This window comes from Equus asinus, chromosome 5 (genome assembly GCF_041296235.1).
Source record: "Equus asinus isolate D_3611 breed Donkey chromosome 5, EquAss-T2T_v2, whole genome shotgun sequence".
NCBI lineage: Eukaryota > Metazoa > Chordata > Mammalia > Perissodactyla > Equidae > Equus > Equus asinus.
In genome coordinates this window covers 64,453,630-64,470,249 of record NC_091794.1, presented here as the reverse complement: position 1 = coordinate 64,470,249, position 16,620 = coordinate 64,453,630, and the positions used below count along the sequence as shown (strand labels likewise).

The following is a 16,620-nucleotide window of genomic DNA, read 5'->3' as shown; positions in this document are numbered from 1 at the left end:
GGAAAGCAACTGAAAAGTAGAACTTGCTTACCCTTTTGTTAAGAGACATTTACATCGTAAAGGAACTCTCCATCTGTAAAGATATCCCCCTCTCTACCAGGAAGAAGGGGAGATGACCTTATCTCTAGAAACTCTTAATCAATACCAAAGGCAAGGACTTAAATCTGCATAATAATCTTATTCCTGTTTCTGGTAACCTCCTGTAAATGACTTCCCTCCCCCTCCCAACATTGGCATTTCTTTAAGGATTAAGCATCTTTCCTTAGGCTAGGAACTGATTGCTGCGCTCACCTGTGACCACCCAGCTCACGACAATAGACTTGCCTCCTGCTATGCCCTCCGAGACAGCAGACCCACTGTGGGAGGGACATTTCAATCATATGTGAAACGTCCTGTTTTGGGGTTATATAACCACTCTGTATACCTCACTTCTTCGGTGCCCTTTCTTCCTTCAGGAAGAAATTCCCCGGGCCGTGGTCCTCATAAAGCTTTGTTTAATTTTCTCTTGCTATTCTGTCTCATGTGAATTTAATTTGTTCTCTGGCCAGATGAACCCACATTAGGTAGAGGAAAAGTCTTCCTCCCCTACAGCAGCTAAGGCTGAAATCCCAAACTCCCTGAAAAGCTGAAAGAAAGGGTTTTTATTTGGGGTTTTAGGTAGGGGAGGGGGAGCATATGGCCTTGCTGGTCGGAGCTTTCCCACCAGCCTGTCTTTGGCCTTGAGACAACTTGCAGAGAGGAGGGAGCCTGTGACCTTGGCTGGTCAGCAGCTTTTGCACCAGCCTGTATCTCTTTGTGGGGAAGAGATAGTGAATGCAGGTGCTTGTCCTTGGCCATTTGTCTCCAGGGAGGATAGTGGATTCTGGAGCCAGGAAACCAGGGAGTAAGCAGGAATAAGTTCTTTGGTTTTAACTCCATGTATGCTGGGTTTGATGTAGGGAAATTGATAGCAGGGCTGGTATCAAGCTCATATGGCTGACGGGGAAAAGTTTGGAGGTCTGATATCTGGATGAGTCTGTGACTTTTATGCAGTGGAAGCTCCAGACATTCTGTCTCAGGGAAGCCCTGGCCTCAGTGGCTGGTCCTCAGGTATTCAGGTCTCAAGATAGGGGCTCAATGCAACTCTCACAACTGGACAACAGCGTGAATCACTTGCTCTGTTGGCAGTGTGTAGGTGAAAGGAAGAGTCACTTACCAAATGGATTTTCCAGTGGTCCACAGTGTTCTTTTAAGTAGAGGTCCATCTACTGATGAATGGATAGCCAAAATGTGGTATATCCATAAAATGGAATATTATTCAGCAAGAGAAAGAAATGAAGTACTGATACATGCTACAGTATTCGTTGAACCTTGAAAACATGCTAATTGAAAGAATCCATTCACAAAGGACCACATATGGTATGGCTCCATTTATTTGAAATGTCCAAAATAGGCAAATCTATAGAGTCAGAAAGTAGATTAGTAGTTGCCTCCGGATGCTGGTGGGGTGGGGAGATGGAGTGATGGCTAAGAGGTAGGGGTTGTCTCTTTAGGCTAATGAACTGTTGTAAAATTGACTGTGATGGGGGGTGCATAACTGTGTGAATACACAAAAAGCCCTTGAATTGTACCCTTTAAATGGTTGAGTTATATGGTATATGATTATATCTCAATAAAGCTGTTAATAAAAAGGAGCTACAGGCTGTCACCCTTCTCTGGGCACGTGCTTACTTGAGAACATTGCTGTCATCTCCCCTCCGTGATGCTCAGAGTCCTGGATCGTGCTTCTGCTCTTGATGCCTCACTTGTGTTGCCCTATTTAGAATCTCCTGTTTTTATTGAGCTCAGCTTTTCAACTGACTCTCAACTGTGCTTGCTCTTAATTTTGGCAGGTCTGCCAACCTTGGGTGAGAAACCCCTGTTGCTTCTCCAGGCCCCTGGAGCCTCATCAGCAGCCTCACCCATGATCTTACATCACAGATGGGGACTTCAGCAGAGACAGACTGGCAACTCTCTTTGTTAATGGCTTTTCCTTAGAATAGCCAAAGGAGCTAGGTTATTTATCATCACTGCCACCACCTTCTGCACGTACTGTCCTTTCCCAAGCAGCTTTCCACTCACTGTTGTAGTTGTTTTTTACAGCAATCCAGTGAAGTGGACAGACTGAGTATTGTCATCCTTGATTTACAGATGAGGAAACCTAGCCCAAAGTGGTCAGCTGACTTGCTCCAGGTCACACACTGGATCACACAACTCAGACCCTCTGATTCCGGCTCCACTGTTCTTTCCACTGATGCAGGACTCTACGACACGAAATTCTTCAGCATGAATCCTTTACTCTAAATAAATTAGTTTCTTTGATCTCTGCTCTACATATGTACTGAGCAATTACTATGTAGCAGACACTGCTAGGTGCTGGAGAAACATTTGGGAAAAAGACACGGTCTCAGCACGACAGACTCTCAGAGGCGGTTGACATGCCACCTGCTTCTCTTTCTTCACTGTTACCACAGGTCCCTGCCACATCCCTCACTACTACCCACACATGGCGTGACTTCTGTCTCCTCTCCACCAGCTCAGTGACCACTTCACCTCAAAGTCTCCCTCCCTAGGACAGCACACCTTCCTGATAATACACAATCTTCAGGGATCTTTCTCTGCTTTCCTTTAGTGTTCCTTACAGGTTTTAAGTGGAGGCTGAAAAAGGGAAAATAAATTATCCTTTAAGTTCAAAAGGGCTCAGAGCAGAGATGTGCAAAGTCACTTTAGAGATAGATAGTGGCTCCCAGGTAGCCAGACTGCTGATGACTTAATCAAATGTCCTAAAGAAAGAAAGTGTCATTAAGAGGGAATTGGTTGGCCATGGAAATTAGAAAAAGAAGAGTGGCTGAAGCAAATATTACTAGCGCCCACTCAAACACTACCCAGGGAAGCGAGTGCCCAGTCAATGTGGGGGACAGGAAGATCTATTGTAGAGATCGTCCAATGGGCCATCCAAATCTGCTGGGACCAAGCCCCTGACTCCTGTAACTCCTGCCCCTTGCTCTGACTCTAGACAGATCAGATGACCACTAGCTAAACTGGCTTCCCTCGCCTGCAGGAAAGAATGGGCTGCTCGGGCTGACGTGTGCATCTAGCCCAACTGACTGCTCTATTTCTCACTGGAAATTACTGTGAGTATGTGGCTTTGTACGTCAGCCTCTTATGACCATGAGTCAGCCTTCAGTCAAATCTGGGGCCCTCTCAAGACTGAGTGTCTGACCAGCCAAGGCCAAAGGCAGGACTCTGGACCACTATAAATGGCCAAGGAAAATGGTACCTCAAGCAGCTGAGTGAGTGACATGCCTACTTCCTTCAAACCCCTAAACTTAATGACAAATGCTGGTTGGTAGATGCATTATCCCAGGGGGAAGGTTTGAAGTAAAATCTTTACCCTTGCTTGCCAAAGGCCTAAGCACCTCTGTAATTTTAGTTGTTGTTATTGATTTTGCTTGCTATTGTTTCAGTAAAGCCAAACCATCAAGGCTATGACATTTGACAAGGATGGAAAGGATGATCATTTAAGCAAACACGCATTTGAAAATATATTTAGTCGGGGCCGGCCCTGTGGCCGAGTGGTTAAGTTCGTGCTCTCCGCTGCAGGTGGCCCAGTATTTCGTCAGTTCGGATCCTGGGCGGGGACATGGCACTGCTCATCTAGCCACGCTGAGGTGGCATCCCACATGCCACAGCTAGAAGGACCCACAACTAAGAATATACAACTATGTACCGGGGGGCTTTGGGGAGAAAAAGGAAAAAAATATATATATATATTTAGTCATAACCATATTGGTGGGCAATGTCTTTACTCAATATTTGATGTTATTTTCAACAACTGGCCTTCCTGAATCCATTTTAAAGCTCCAATTTCGCAACTTCAGCAAAAGACCATCTGCGGAAGTGGGCTGTCCACCGTCTCTGTTTCGCTGGCGTACGGTTCGCCTGTGCAAGGGTAGGAATGTTTTTTGTTTTTAAATGGGGTTTTTGTGGTGATTTATCTAAATCTTATTACCTTTTCGACCTTGTATGTTTTATAGAAGTTCATTTAAGCCATTTATTGGAAGAGGAATGTCTGGTTTAGTCCATGGCGACTGCCAGAGGTCACCGTGAACAACCAGCTGGCATTCTGAAGACAGCTCTGTGCAGATGCAGAAGGCATGCTCGTGTGGCTGGGCTCAGCGATGGATGAGGAGTCACTTACGATCAAGACTCTTCGAGCCTCAGAGAGAAGCATCAGAGTTGGTAGGCCCATCATTCAGGGCTGTCTGTGTTTTTCAGGCACAGACAAAACTGGAAAGAACAATGAAGATTAAAGGAAACTTTAGAATTTTCTATACTATATATTGTGTTCTAGGAGGAACAAAATAGTATCAGGTTGAGGTAAATTAGCTTAATTCTGTTATCTAAGATGTGTTCGCCGGTAGAATTTTCCTTCCATTTGTTGCCTAATTGAATATAAATCCCATTAAAAGGCATTGGATCCACGTTTCATCTAAATGAAAGGGGCTCAGCTTCCTACCAGAACCAGCCTGCTGGGAATGCCCACCACTGCTCAGCCTGCTCGGAACATGCAACCGAAACCTCCAAGGGTGCCAAGCCTCACGTGATGGATGTGTGGTGTGATGAGTTAAATCTTAAAATATTTACTTTATGAAATACATTAGCTGTCAAGCCCTTGCAATGATCTTGTTGTGAATTACAAACCTTCTGAAGGGGAAAGGCTGATTTCAGAGCTTCCTTCTTCCCTCCGAGCAAGGCACACAGGCTGATGTAGGACATGCTTTTAGGAACTAAATGGTCTAAGGGATGATTGTTGGATTTCAAACAGCTGGAGATTTTTGGCCAAAAAAAAAAAAAAAGAGGAAATTTAAAAACATTGTATTGTAGGGCCGGCCCAGTGGTGCAGTGGTTAAGTTCGCATGTTCCACTTCTCGGTGGACTGGGGTTCGCTGGTACAGATCCCGGGTGCAGACATGGCACCACTTGGCAAAAGCCATGCTGTGGTAGGTGTCCCATGTATAAAGTAGAGGAAGATGGGCACAGATGTTAGCTCAGGGCCAGTCTTCCTCAGCAAAAAAGAGGAGGATTGGCAGCAGATGTTAGCTCAGGGCTGATCTTCTTCAGGAAAAAAAAACATATTGTAACCTAGAAGCTGAAAGTTTGGGATTTTCATTGGGTGTATATTTGAACAGGTGAAATTGTAGCGTAAACATTGGTAAAAGTGGATTTTAATCTGAAATCAAACCCTTACGGAATTGCACTATCACTTGCCACCCCATGTCATTCAATCGTCTGTTTTTACGTGAGGTTTATGTTATGGCAAAAGAGAAAATAGATATAATTCCTCCATGATAACTAAATGTATGTCCTTTTTTTAAGCACCTGTCGCAGAAATGTCTGAGTTGGACACACATTCTCTAAGGTCTCTCCCCTGAAGGTTCCCTCCAGTCAGACAGATGGAGGGTTTCTCCCCTGCACTGCCGGCAGGGCTTCGCGGGCCCAGGGCCTGACTTTGCTTTGCTCCTGCTGAGTCATCCAAGTCAGTGCGCTTGGGCTGAGCAGATACCCGCAGAGTTGCAGCATGCAGCTCGGCAGCATCATACGTTCGTCTGGACTGTCTCGGGCATTGTCCTAGTCCTGATCGACAGGCAAGCCGGGCCTTTTAACCTGAGTGCTGAGTGGCAACATCGGGTCCATGTCCAAAGCGCTCCTCCACAACCTCCCAACAACCCGGGCCGTTGTCCCAAGCCTGGATGTCTTCAGCTCCTTCCTGGGTCTTCAGGGTTTCCCCAGACTAAACCTTCACGCCATCAGATCTTGGCCTTAGTCTAGTTTCCCAGAAGTCTCTGCTCCTCTTTATTTCAACCTTCACAAATAAGATCTTGGGAACTATATGTGAAGATGAGGAGAAGAGAAAAGAGTCCTTTGGGCTCAGAGGCACTGGCAGATATATCTTTCCTTCCTCCCTCCTCCCCAGAAGAAGAGGAGGGGAGGGTTTGGTGGGTGGGCAGGAATTTCACTTGGAAAAGTGAAGATACTATGAAAGCTAGTGAGGCTGTTTTGGTGAACTCTTTAGAGACTTCTTGGCAAAGGTTGGTGGGAGATCATTATTGGATGGGCAGTTTTGGGGTGATGTTTCTGATTGGTGGCACAGATGGGAAGAAACCAGGACTAAGCTTCTTAGGTCCTGGGCTCCAGAAATAAACAGTCTCCTAGTTTCCTTCTCAATGGTCCCACCCACTTCCTGAGCCTGGAGGAGAGGCAAGGATTCTGGGGAAAGCCGGGCCCTGGATCTACCTGTGGATTTCATGTTTTAGGATTCTGAGCCATTAGATGTGGTGCTAACGAGAAAGGAATCCCAAGCAGTGTAGGGGAGAAAAAAGCTCTCCTTGACCATGTTAGGGTCTCTGCTTGGTCTGAAAAGTAAACTGGCAAAGACAGGTGAACAGGAGAAAAGCAGGTAACTTTATTTAAGTTTTATGGGACATGAGAACCTTCATAAGGAAATGAAGACCCAAAGAAACAGACCTGAGTGTTTTTATGCTGGGTTCGATGAAGAGTGGGCAGTCATATAAAAATATGATAGGTTGAGGAGTATGAGGTAAGTGTGGTAAACTAGGGGAAATTTAGCAAGGCCAGTTTGTTAAAATTCTTCTTGGTGTCCTTTTTTTTTTTTTGTGAGGAAGATCAGCCCTGAGCTAACTACTGCCAATCCTCCTCTTTTTGCTGAGGCAGACTGGCCCTGAGCTAACATCGTGCCCATCTTCCTCTACTTTATATGTGGGATGCCTCCCACAGAATGGCGTGCCAAGCGGTGCCATGTCCACACCCGGGATCCATCCCGGCCAACCCCGAGCCACCGAGAAGCGGAACGTGCGCACTTAACCACTGCACCATCGGGCCAGCCCCTTGGTGTCCTTTTGTCTTCAGAGATTAGGATGTTCCTTTTCTCCAGGTATAACAAGGGCATTTCTCACATGAGGATTTTAAGTCCTTTTGCTGCCATTTTCTCAAACTCCTTCAGCTTAAAATACTCAGTATTCCAAGGTGCTATCTTTTGGGGAGTGTGTTCTGAACCCCATGAGCAGTAATGATTTCCTCTGCCCGATAGTCTGCGGAGTTATCGGTTCTGGCCCTGAATCCCCTTGGCACTTCTCAGCCCTCAGTGGAGAGATCCTTCAAATGGAGTTCTATCAGACATTCACTGCCTGGCATTGTCTCCAACCACTGTCACCACCCAAATGTCTCTGCCTTGCCTTCAAATGTCAACCAAGTCTGTTGGTCACCCAAACCAGCATGCCACGTCTACTGAGGGGCCGGGAGAACACCCTAAGAACCATTTCTGTCTCTTTTCCTGCAGGTAGGGGGAAAGTTGGCCTCTGGCATGATGTTCCTAAAGCCAGCCCCAGCTGTCTACAACTCCCTCAACCCCCGGACCTCCTGAGGCCACTTTATTTTGGACTTTTCCCTTCTATTCCATGTGGATATTCACATCCATTCCCACAGGGACTACTGGGAAACACTCTGTTGGCAGACCCCAAGTTCTCTGTGACCACGGCCGTGGAAGGCTGCGGGGCGGGGCCCATTGCTTCCTTTCAGCTGCTCTCAGTGAGCTGTGGCCATTACAGGCTCCCCTAGGAGAAAACGCTTCTAATCTTGCATCACAAAAACCTTGACTTCATGTTTATGGGGCCTCTTCTTCAGCCTGAAGCTGTCAGGGCACAAACACGCGTCATCTGGGGGCCAGATTAGTCAGCACAGCGCCTCCACCAGCCTGCACCTCACTGTGCGGGCAAAGGAGTTGTACGTTAAGCTCACTAGCATTGATGCTTCGGTCCCTTTAGGTGTATGTGTAACTGCTGAGGCACCAGAAAAGTAATAGACGCTGCATTCCAATGTGCACGCTTCCAAAGGATTTGGCAGAAAAGTGCCTACAGCCTCTTGAGCTCTTCCCCTGCATCAAGGCCACATGAAGGACCGAAGGGAGTAGAGATAAGAGAGGGGTGGGGAAGCAGATTTTTGGAAGAGCATTGTTGGTTCACTGGAGTCTGATTCCAGCCAAGGGGCAAGGATTGCTCCCGTCTCACACCCAATGCAGAGCTAGATGGGGGCTCCACAACTGAGTCATGGTGGTCTGGAGTCAACTCTGGCCTGGGAAGTGAACCTCAACGTTGAGGGGTGGGCTGGCCAACAGCTTTGGGGGTGAGCAAAGGAGAGAGGTTAGGCTGGGACCAGAGGTCACTCAGACTTTGTCAGGCTAATAACATGTGTTCCCTGTGCACCAAATGTGGGTCCCAAGAGGAGAGAGAGCGGGCACGGGGATACCTTAGGTCGCATTCCAGAGGTCCATGTAGGGGCAGACTGAGCTGAGAGGAGGTCTGGCTTGTTTCCTAGGGGCTGGTATCCTGGGTCAGGTACCAGTGGAATAATATTGAATTCATTCAGGGCAAGAGAGCTGCAAGTTGGATAATTTGTGTTTTCTTTGGAAGAGGAGCAGAGCTCTCCAAAGAACTGCAAACACCTGAGAGGAAGCATCTGCTCTGAATGCCTGCCACATTGAGAGAGCCTGGAGCCAGCAGGCGACAGGGCCAGTCCATTCAGAACTTTCCTGGGACCCTGAGACCCCAGGGAGGCCAGAAACCACAGCAGGCAAAATGGAGGAAGCAGAAATCAACAAGGCGGGAATAGGAGAGAAGACAAACACGGCCTCGGCCCCAGGCAGAGCCTTCCTGTCTGTCCCGGGCGGCCACGTGCCCAAGAGTTGCTGCAGGCCTTTAAATCGCAGGTGGAGTTTTGGATTTTATCTGGCCTAGACATATTATATACTGAGTTTGTGACTTAAGACATGGACAAAGAAGTCACAGGAAGTGCCTGACTTTTTACACAGGGCAGGAGAAGAAGTGGTGCGCTGGGCCAATTTATAGACAGCAGAGAGCAGGATGGAGCTGCTACCCCACATTCCAGGAGTCCCGTTTCCTCACCGTGCCATAACCTGTGTTATGGCTGGCTTCACAAGTCGGCACACATTCATCGAGCACATCTTGTACTGGGGATACAAAGGAGAAACACCAGGGTCCTTGCCCCTGAGGAGTGACGTAGTCTCTACATGAGATTCAGAGACTTGAGTCACTTACAACCGTATCTGCTGAAGAGGTCTCACGTGGTGTGGACTCAAAGGGAGAGCCGCGGAGCCTCTCTCCCCGAAGTGCCAGTCTACAGTGCCCCAACTCAGGCAGGGTCCATTGTGCCCAACCTCTATTCGTCATCTCCCAGCGCCGTGCGTGCCTCATCGCAAGTGGCCCTCGCTGCGTGCCGTGTTACCCTCTCGCAGGGGGAGGACGCGGGTGGCATGGCTCCTCCAAGGTGAAGTGCAGGATGCCCGTGGCCAGCCATGAGAGCTATTCGTGTGGACGCCAGCTCTGGAAGCCAGGCAGCAGCAGTATCTGGACATCCAGATTGCCACACTCACTGCCCCGAGAGAGGCAGGAATTAAAAAGAAAAAGGTTAATGCAGAGCCCTGTTACATAATAAACAGGAAAGAAAAGAACTGGGGCGGGGAGGAAGACTGAGCAGAGGAAGGGTATGGCAGGCCGATGTGTCTTTAGGGCTGCCTCTTTACAGCCTCGCTGAGCTGCGTGGTGTTGGAGCAGCTGATTAAAGCAAGAAGCCAGGGGCCACCAGTGGCACATCAGTTAAATGTGCACGTTCTGCTTCAGCGGCCCGGGGTTCACCGGTTCAGATCCCGGGTGCGGACATGGCACCGCTTGGCACGCCATGCTGTGGTAGGCGTCCCACATATAAAGTAGAGGAAGATGGGTACAGATGTTAGCTCAGGGCCAGTCTTCCTCAGCAAAAAGAGGAGGATTGGCAGCAGTTAGCTCAGGGCTAATCTTCCTCAAAAAACAAACAAACAAAAACAAAACAAAAAACCAGATGTCCATGGCAGTGAGGCTGTGGCTCTGCAGAGAGACGCTCCCGAGGAGCGAGGCTTCAGGCCTGTCATGCTTTCTTCCCTGAATGTCCCTGGAAGAATGAATCGCCCCTTGGATCTGGCTTCCTCCAGGAGGTGTGGGCCCTCCCTGTGTGGGGACTCAGGCAACCAGGAAAGCCCTGCCCCGTGTGATGGGCTCCTCGCCCTCCTGAGGCAGCAAAGCACCAGTGAAGAAGCCTGGCACTCTGGACTCATGCCACCACACAGGGGACAGTGCGCACAGAGCCCAGAGTGATGCCTGAGTCACAGGAGGAAAAGGGAGGCCCATTTCAGCGGAACAGTTGTCGACTCAGTGGATTTCCATGTTAGGGAGAGAGGTGATTAAGATGTTGGCTCTGGAGTTCAAATGTCTGGTTTATGATCACAGCTCTGCCACTTACTAGCAGCAAATCTTGGGTTCATTACATAAACTCTCTGACCCTGTTTTCTCATCTGTATAGTAGGCATTTCAACAGTATCTGCCTTCTGCAGTTGTTACAGTGAAATAAATGAGATAATGCATGTGAAGCGCTGAGCCACAACATGTGCCCAAGGGCAGGTACGGGTATGGGTGTATCTGGCTGTCTGTGGAGGGGGCAGCAGAGAGGGAAGAAGGGCTGATGGGCATCTTTGCTCTTTCTCAGCTTCATGGTATAGGGAAGACATTTCTTCTTCCCACTCTGGGTCCTTCTGGCCAGACAATGAATTAGATTCATGTGAGACAGAATAACAAGAGAAAATTAAACAAAGCTTTATAACATGTATACACAGGAGAGGCTCAGAAAAACTGAGAAACTCGCCAAAATGGCGGAAGCTCTCACCTTAAACACCATCCTCAGCTAAAGACAAAGGAGGATGTTGGGGGCAGGGGGAGTCAGTTATGGGAGATCACCAGAAAAGCACAGTAAACAAGAGTAAGGTTATTATGCAGACTTGAGTCCTTGCCTTCCTCATTGATAAGAGTTTCTAGAGATAAGGTCATTCCCCCCTCTTCCTGGTGCAGAGAGGGAGACACATTTACAGATGGAGATTTCCCTTACAATGTAAATGTCTCTTAACAAAGGGTAGGTAAATTCTACTTTCCAGAGTTTCTCTCCTGTCTGCAGTTTTTAAAAGTAACCAGCCCCAAATAATCCTCATGCCAAAGAGATATATCTTGGGGTGGCCAATTCCAGTCCCCTACAATGGACACTACTCCTGAATCCAGAAGCTCAGTTCCTGGAGAGAGAAGGGCCTTTCCGCAGTCAGGGGCATTGGAGAAACTGCAGCTCCCTGCTCAAATCCCTTTCAAGGTCAAGCGTACTTGGATAGAACGATTTTACACTGGGGAGGGATCACTCACTTGCCTGTGAATGAAGCCAAGTCTGAGAGTGGCAAACTCCAGGTGGCTTTCAGGAGGAAAACCAACCCAGTGTGGACACACTGCACTTGTTCCTATTCATAGTTTTGAGAGCCTAAATCACTTAGAATTTGCTCACCAGCAGCTTCCAGGAAGAAAAGGATTTTCTGCTTTTTGCAAGAGCAATTGCTATTCTTCAAATTGGCCCATGATATTTTAAAATCAACTTTATTGAAGTGTAATTTCATACAATAAAGTGTATCTAAAGTTCAATGAGTTTTGAAAAATTATGCATCTGTGAAACTACAGCCACAATCAAGATAAACAACTATTTCCTCATTGCCAACAGGCTCCTTGTACCCCTTTGCACTCTGTCCTCTCTCCTTCCCTATGTCTAGGCTTTACTGTCACTATGGATTAGCTTGCATTATTTAGACTTTCAGGTAGGTGGAGTCAGACAGTGTGTCCTCTTCTGTGTCTGGCTTTCTTCATTCAGCACAATGATTTTGAGATTTGTCCATGTTGTCTGTATCAGCAGCTCATCCCTTTGGGCTGACCCCTCATGTGGATGTACCATATCTTGTTTACCCATTCTCCTGCTGATGGACATTTGGGTTGTTCACAGTTTGTGCTATTATGAGGAAACCTGTCAAGAACATTTGTGTAAGTTCTTGTGTGGATATTCGTTTTCACTTCTCTTGATAAATATCTAGAAGTTGAATGAGTGGGTCATACAGTGAGAGTGTGTTTCATAAGAAATTGCCAAACTGCTTTCCAAAGCAACTGTTCCATTTTTCATCCCCACCAGCAGTGTGTGAGAGTTCCAGTTGCTCTACATTTTTGTCAACACTTGGGGTTGTCACTCTTTTTAATTTTAGCCATTCTAGTAGGTATACAGTTGTATCTCATTGTAGTTTTTTTTCTCCCCCAAGGAAGATTAGCCTTGAGCTAACATCTGCCAATCCTCCTCTTTTTTTTTTTCTGAGGAAGACTGGCCCTGAGCTAACGTCCATGCCCATCTTCCTCTACTTTATATGTGGGATGGCTGCCACAGCATGGCTAACCACGCAGTGCCGTGTCCAAACTCGGGATCCGAACTGGTGAATCCCGGGCCGCCAAAACGGAACGTGTGCACTTAACCACTGTGCCACCGGGCCGGCCCGACTCATTGTAGTTTTTATTTGCATGTCCTGATGACTAATGGTGAACATATTTTTCCTGTGCTTTTTGGCCTTTGGTATATCTTCCATCATGAAATGTTTGCTTGCCCATAATGTTTTAAATTAAAAATTATGCTTTGAATAGTCTTGTTAAAATATCCATGACCACACAACACAACTACCAAGAAATCACCAGCGCATCCTTCCCATTTGTGCTACGTTTGTGGACCCAGCTTTAGAGTGTTGCTGACCCTGCCTCCCCATCTCAGCCTCCATGCGTTTTGCTGGTCCCCCGATGGTTGTTGCTATATATCGGCATTAACCAGGCCTGCCTGTTAATGAAATAACATTCCATTGATTAATTCCACAAATGGTTGCATACCTAGTCTCTTCAAATTGGAAATTTGCACAAAATGGAAGCTTTACAACCTGTGTTTCAACTACTCTGCTTCAAGTTCAGAGATTCCATAACCAGATTTGATTTGGTTTGTGTCTTCAGGGAGGATGATTATGGATGGCTGGAAGGAATTGAGAAAGGCAGGAGATGGTTGGAGAAACATCTCCTCAGATTGAACCTGTAACTGGAAGCTCAGGGGCCTCCCTTAGGGCTTGGCACTGCTTTGGCGGAGGCTTCGGTGCAGTTACTCATCACCAGGCCCTAGAGAAAATTCAACAGCCAAGGGATCGGGTGGAGCCAAGAAATGGGACGTGCATATTCAGCCAGACACGCAATGGGGAACAAGAGCCGGGCTGGGTTCCTGTAGAGTCCAAGGTGGGGGCAAGAAAATTGAGGGACTATTAGGAAAACATAACCAACAAGGTGGAAGAAACTGAGGGGCTTGCAAAGAAGAATTATTAAGGGAGAAAAGCATGAGCTACGCAAATAGTAGGAACTTGACAAATGTGGCTGAAGCGGGGTGAAACTGTTCTACTAACGATGACGGAGAGCCAACCGTGTGTAGGCACAATTACACATTCCAAATTGTTAGCATTACAGATGGGAAAGGAGTGTTTATCACAACTTTGTGTGAATCGCTGCAGGGCTGAGAAAATCACGCATGAGGAAATGTAACAGGAATATCGGGGGAGGAAGAGGAGAACTTTCCAAACTGGTTTCACCAGGGACTAGCCTTCCAGGGCTGCCGTGGTGATGCCTGGAGTTCAATAGTCTAGGAGCTACAAGCCTTCTCCTTGTCCCATTGGTAAGTGGATGACTTATGACAATCGCCCTGGCTGTCCCCGGCAACTTAGCTGAGCTGGTGGACCTCTAGAGCTTCGGGCAGCCCGACATCCAGAGTTTCCTTCAGTGAAACACCTCTCCTCCAAAACATCCAGTCTGTGGGACTGTCAATCATGTCTCCTCGTCTGCACCAGCGGTGTGAATGCGTGTGACCCTGCTCCCAGATCACTCCTGGGACTCCTGGTCACACTTACTGAGCACACGCTATTTGCAGGAATTATTCTCAGGGCTTCACATACATCAACTCATTTAATCCTCAGAACAACTCCATGAGGCAGGTACATTTTACAGATGAGCAAATGGAGGGAAAGAGAGTTAAGCGACTTGCTCAGGAAGAGGCAAAACCAGGTTTGATCCTGAGCATCTGGTTCTTGCTGTCTGTAGGGAAGACAGAAAGAGGGGTTATTTTAGCTTTTCTAGCCTCTAAAGTAGAGGCAGGCAAGAAATATGAGGTTGGGAGACGTTGAATGAGTCACCTCTAATGTCTGCCAAATCTGTCTGCTCAGTTTTCTTTCTCTGTTATTGACTGTTTCCTCCTGCCTGTCATGGCTTTGTGCATGATTCAATTCTCCAAGGTCAGACTCATTGCTTCACAGACTACATCTTTTAGAAGACTTCCAATTTTCATTTTGCAACTGATTTCACTGTGGTCTTGCATACATAGTCACAGATGTCATCTGAAAATGGCAGATACATTTACAGTTTCTGACAGCGCAGGAGAGACTGACCACAAGTCTTTGATTGAAAGCCGGTGTGGATGCTAGTGCGCTTCGGGAGGAATGTTCCACTGAGGGACGTCTAACTAAATGGTCAGCTCAAGAGGATGTTTTTTATGTTATAAGATAGTTGCTTTCCTATGCAACCTGTTGTCCCAGGTTCTTGTATTAATGAACACCAGATCAGGAGAGCTTCCTGAAGACAGTACAGTGTAACCTAATCCTTGATTCCCTCCTCAGCCCCACATCTACCTTAAGAAGTGTTAAAGGACAAAAATTCAACAGAGTAAATTTAAAGATCTAATTGGCTTTCTTCAGCCATTTATGAATTGGCAAATATGTCCAGCAAATAGACAGCAGCTCCGAGAAGTTACACAAAATGGAAGGTTTTGTTTTTGTTTGTGTTTTTCCCAATAGGTCATGTGGTTTATAGCATTGTGTAAATTTCAGGTGTACATTATTTTTTTTTTTTGAGGCAGATTAGCCCTGAGCTAACATCTGCTGCCAATCCTCTTCTTTTTGCTGAGGAAGACTGGCCCTGAGCTAACATCCATGCCCATCTTCCTCTACTTTACATGTGGGACGCCCGCCACAGCATGGCTTTTGCCAAGTGGTGCCATGTCCACACCCGGGATCCAAACCAGTGAACCCCAGGCTGCCAAAGTGGAACAGGCGCACTTAACCACTGCACCACCGGGCCGGCCCCAGGTGTACATTATTATTTATCAGTTTCTGTATAGACTGCATCGTGCTCACACCAATAGCAAATTTTTATCTGTCACCATGTATATGTGCCCCTTTACCCCTTTCACCCTCCCCCCAACTCCCTGTTAACCACTAATCTTTCTCCTTATCCATAAAATGAAAGGTTTTTATAGGCAGAAAGAGGGTGGACAGAGAAGTTAAAAGTGTGGATTGTTTCAGGCAAGGTCACTTTCCCTTAGGGGAGGGCAGGGGGTCTTCTCAGGCAGACCACCTCATTAGCATCAATCAGGAGATTCCAGGCTGATTGGTTTAAAAGTCCACTCCTGGGAGAGGCTGAAACTAAAATTGGGTTAAGATTAAGGCTCGGTGGTGCTTAGCATAAGTGGCTGCATTTGGGGTCTGTTGTTTCTGTTTAACAGGAGGCTATTCAAAGAATGTGGGTAATATTAACAAAGTCAACAAGAAGGATCTGTAGGTCCGAGGCCCACTGAGCTCCCCGGCGCATCCATTCCTCAGTCCTCCACTTTGCCCCCTGTCCACGGCTGGTCTGATGTCCGTGGAAGTCCTTCTGTGCCAGCACTCCTGAATCTACGGCTGCCGCGTCACAGAACCTGACTGCTGGTGCAGCCCCGCTTCTGACCTACCTGGGGTGCGTCTGCTTGTCGACGTTGACCGAGGGGTAGCTGTTGAGCGGCCGGTTCCGTCTTTCTGGGTGAAGAATGGCTCCTCTGCTAACGTTTCACGACTCTTTTTTTCAGTCCTGAAATCATGACGTCTCTCCCTCGGTCTCCTTTGACTCCCTGAAGATGCTGAGACAACATCTCTCTGGGATGATATGGAAGAAGTTTGGTGGCGCCAGACAGTGTCTTACGCTCGAAGATAATTAAAATCATGATCTATATACATATATGTTAAACATCTTATTTTACTCACTAATCAATGAAGGAAACATTGATTCAATGAATCAATGAAATAACTCAAAGAACAGCTATATTTATAGATCAGAAATATTGAAATGAATGTGTAAATAGAAGCAAACTGATTTCACCACAGAGGCTGGGGAAATCAAGGAGAGCCCTACCAGACAGGACAGAATTTGCATGTCGGAGGATTATTTTGCATTACTATCAATTACTTACAACTGAAAAGGTTGTAAAGTAGCTCAAAGGCAATGAAAGATTAGAATCAGACAACCCGAGGGCTTTCCTCCAGACAATGCCTAGTTTCCCAGTAAAGCACAATTCCTTTCCTACAACCACCACAGCATCTCTCTCCCCCGGCAGCCAAGCAAGTGCCAGGCACCGCTCACACTGAAGAGCCTTAATGCCAGGTTGCTCGGGATCAACACTAGTTCCAACATTCCTTTTTCCTTGTTTCTCTCAGGACCACCTGGTTCTTATGTAGATGGGGCTCCGGGAGGCCTGCCACGCCTGCCAGGGTTCCCACACGGGGCAGAGAGGTGAGGCCTCCTG

General features: G+C 47.2%; 1 long non-coding RNA gene across 4 annotated transcripts in view; it reads left to right on the top strand.

The window, feature by feature from the left end:
* LOC123285530 (uncharacterized) overlaps positions 1–14,879 on the top strand; it is a 65,602-nt gene extending 50,723 nt beyond the window's left edge. For 2 of the 4 annotated variants that reach the window (XR_011503353.1, XR_011503351.1), the window contains exons 3-4: positions 3,880–3,970; positions 4,056–14,878. This is a non-coding gene — a long non-coding RNA (uncharacterized lncRNA). Of the gene's footprint in view, positions 1–3,079; positions 3,971–4,055 lie in introns of all 4 variants that reach the window. The other 2 variants (XR_011503354.1, XR_011503352.1) reach the window with 2 other exon arrangements.
* Positions 14,880–16,620: the final 1,741 nt, after the last annotated feature.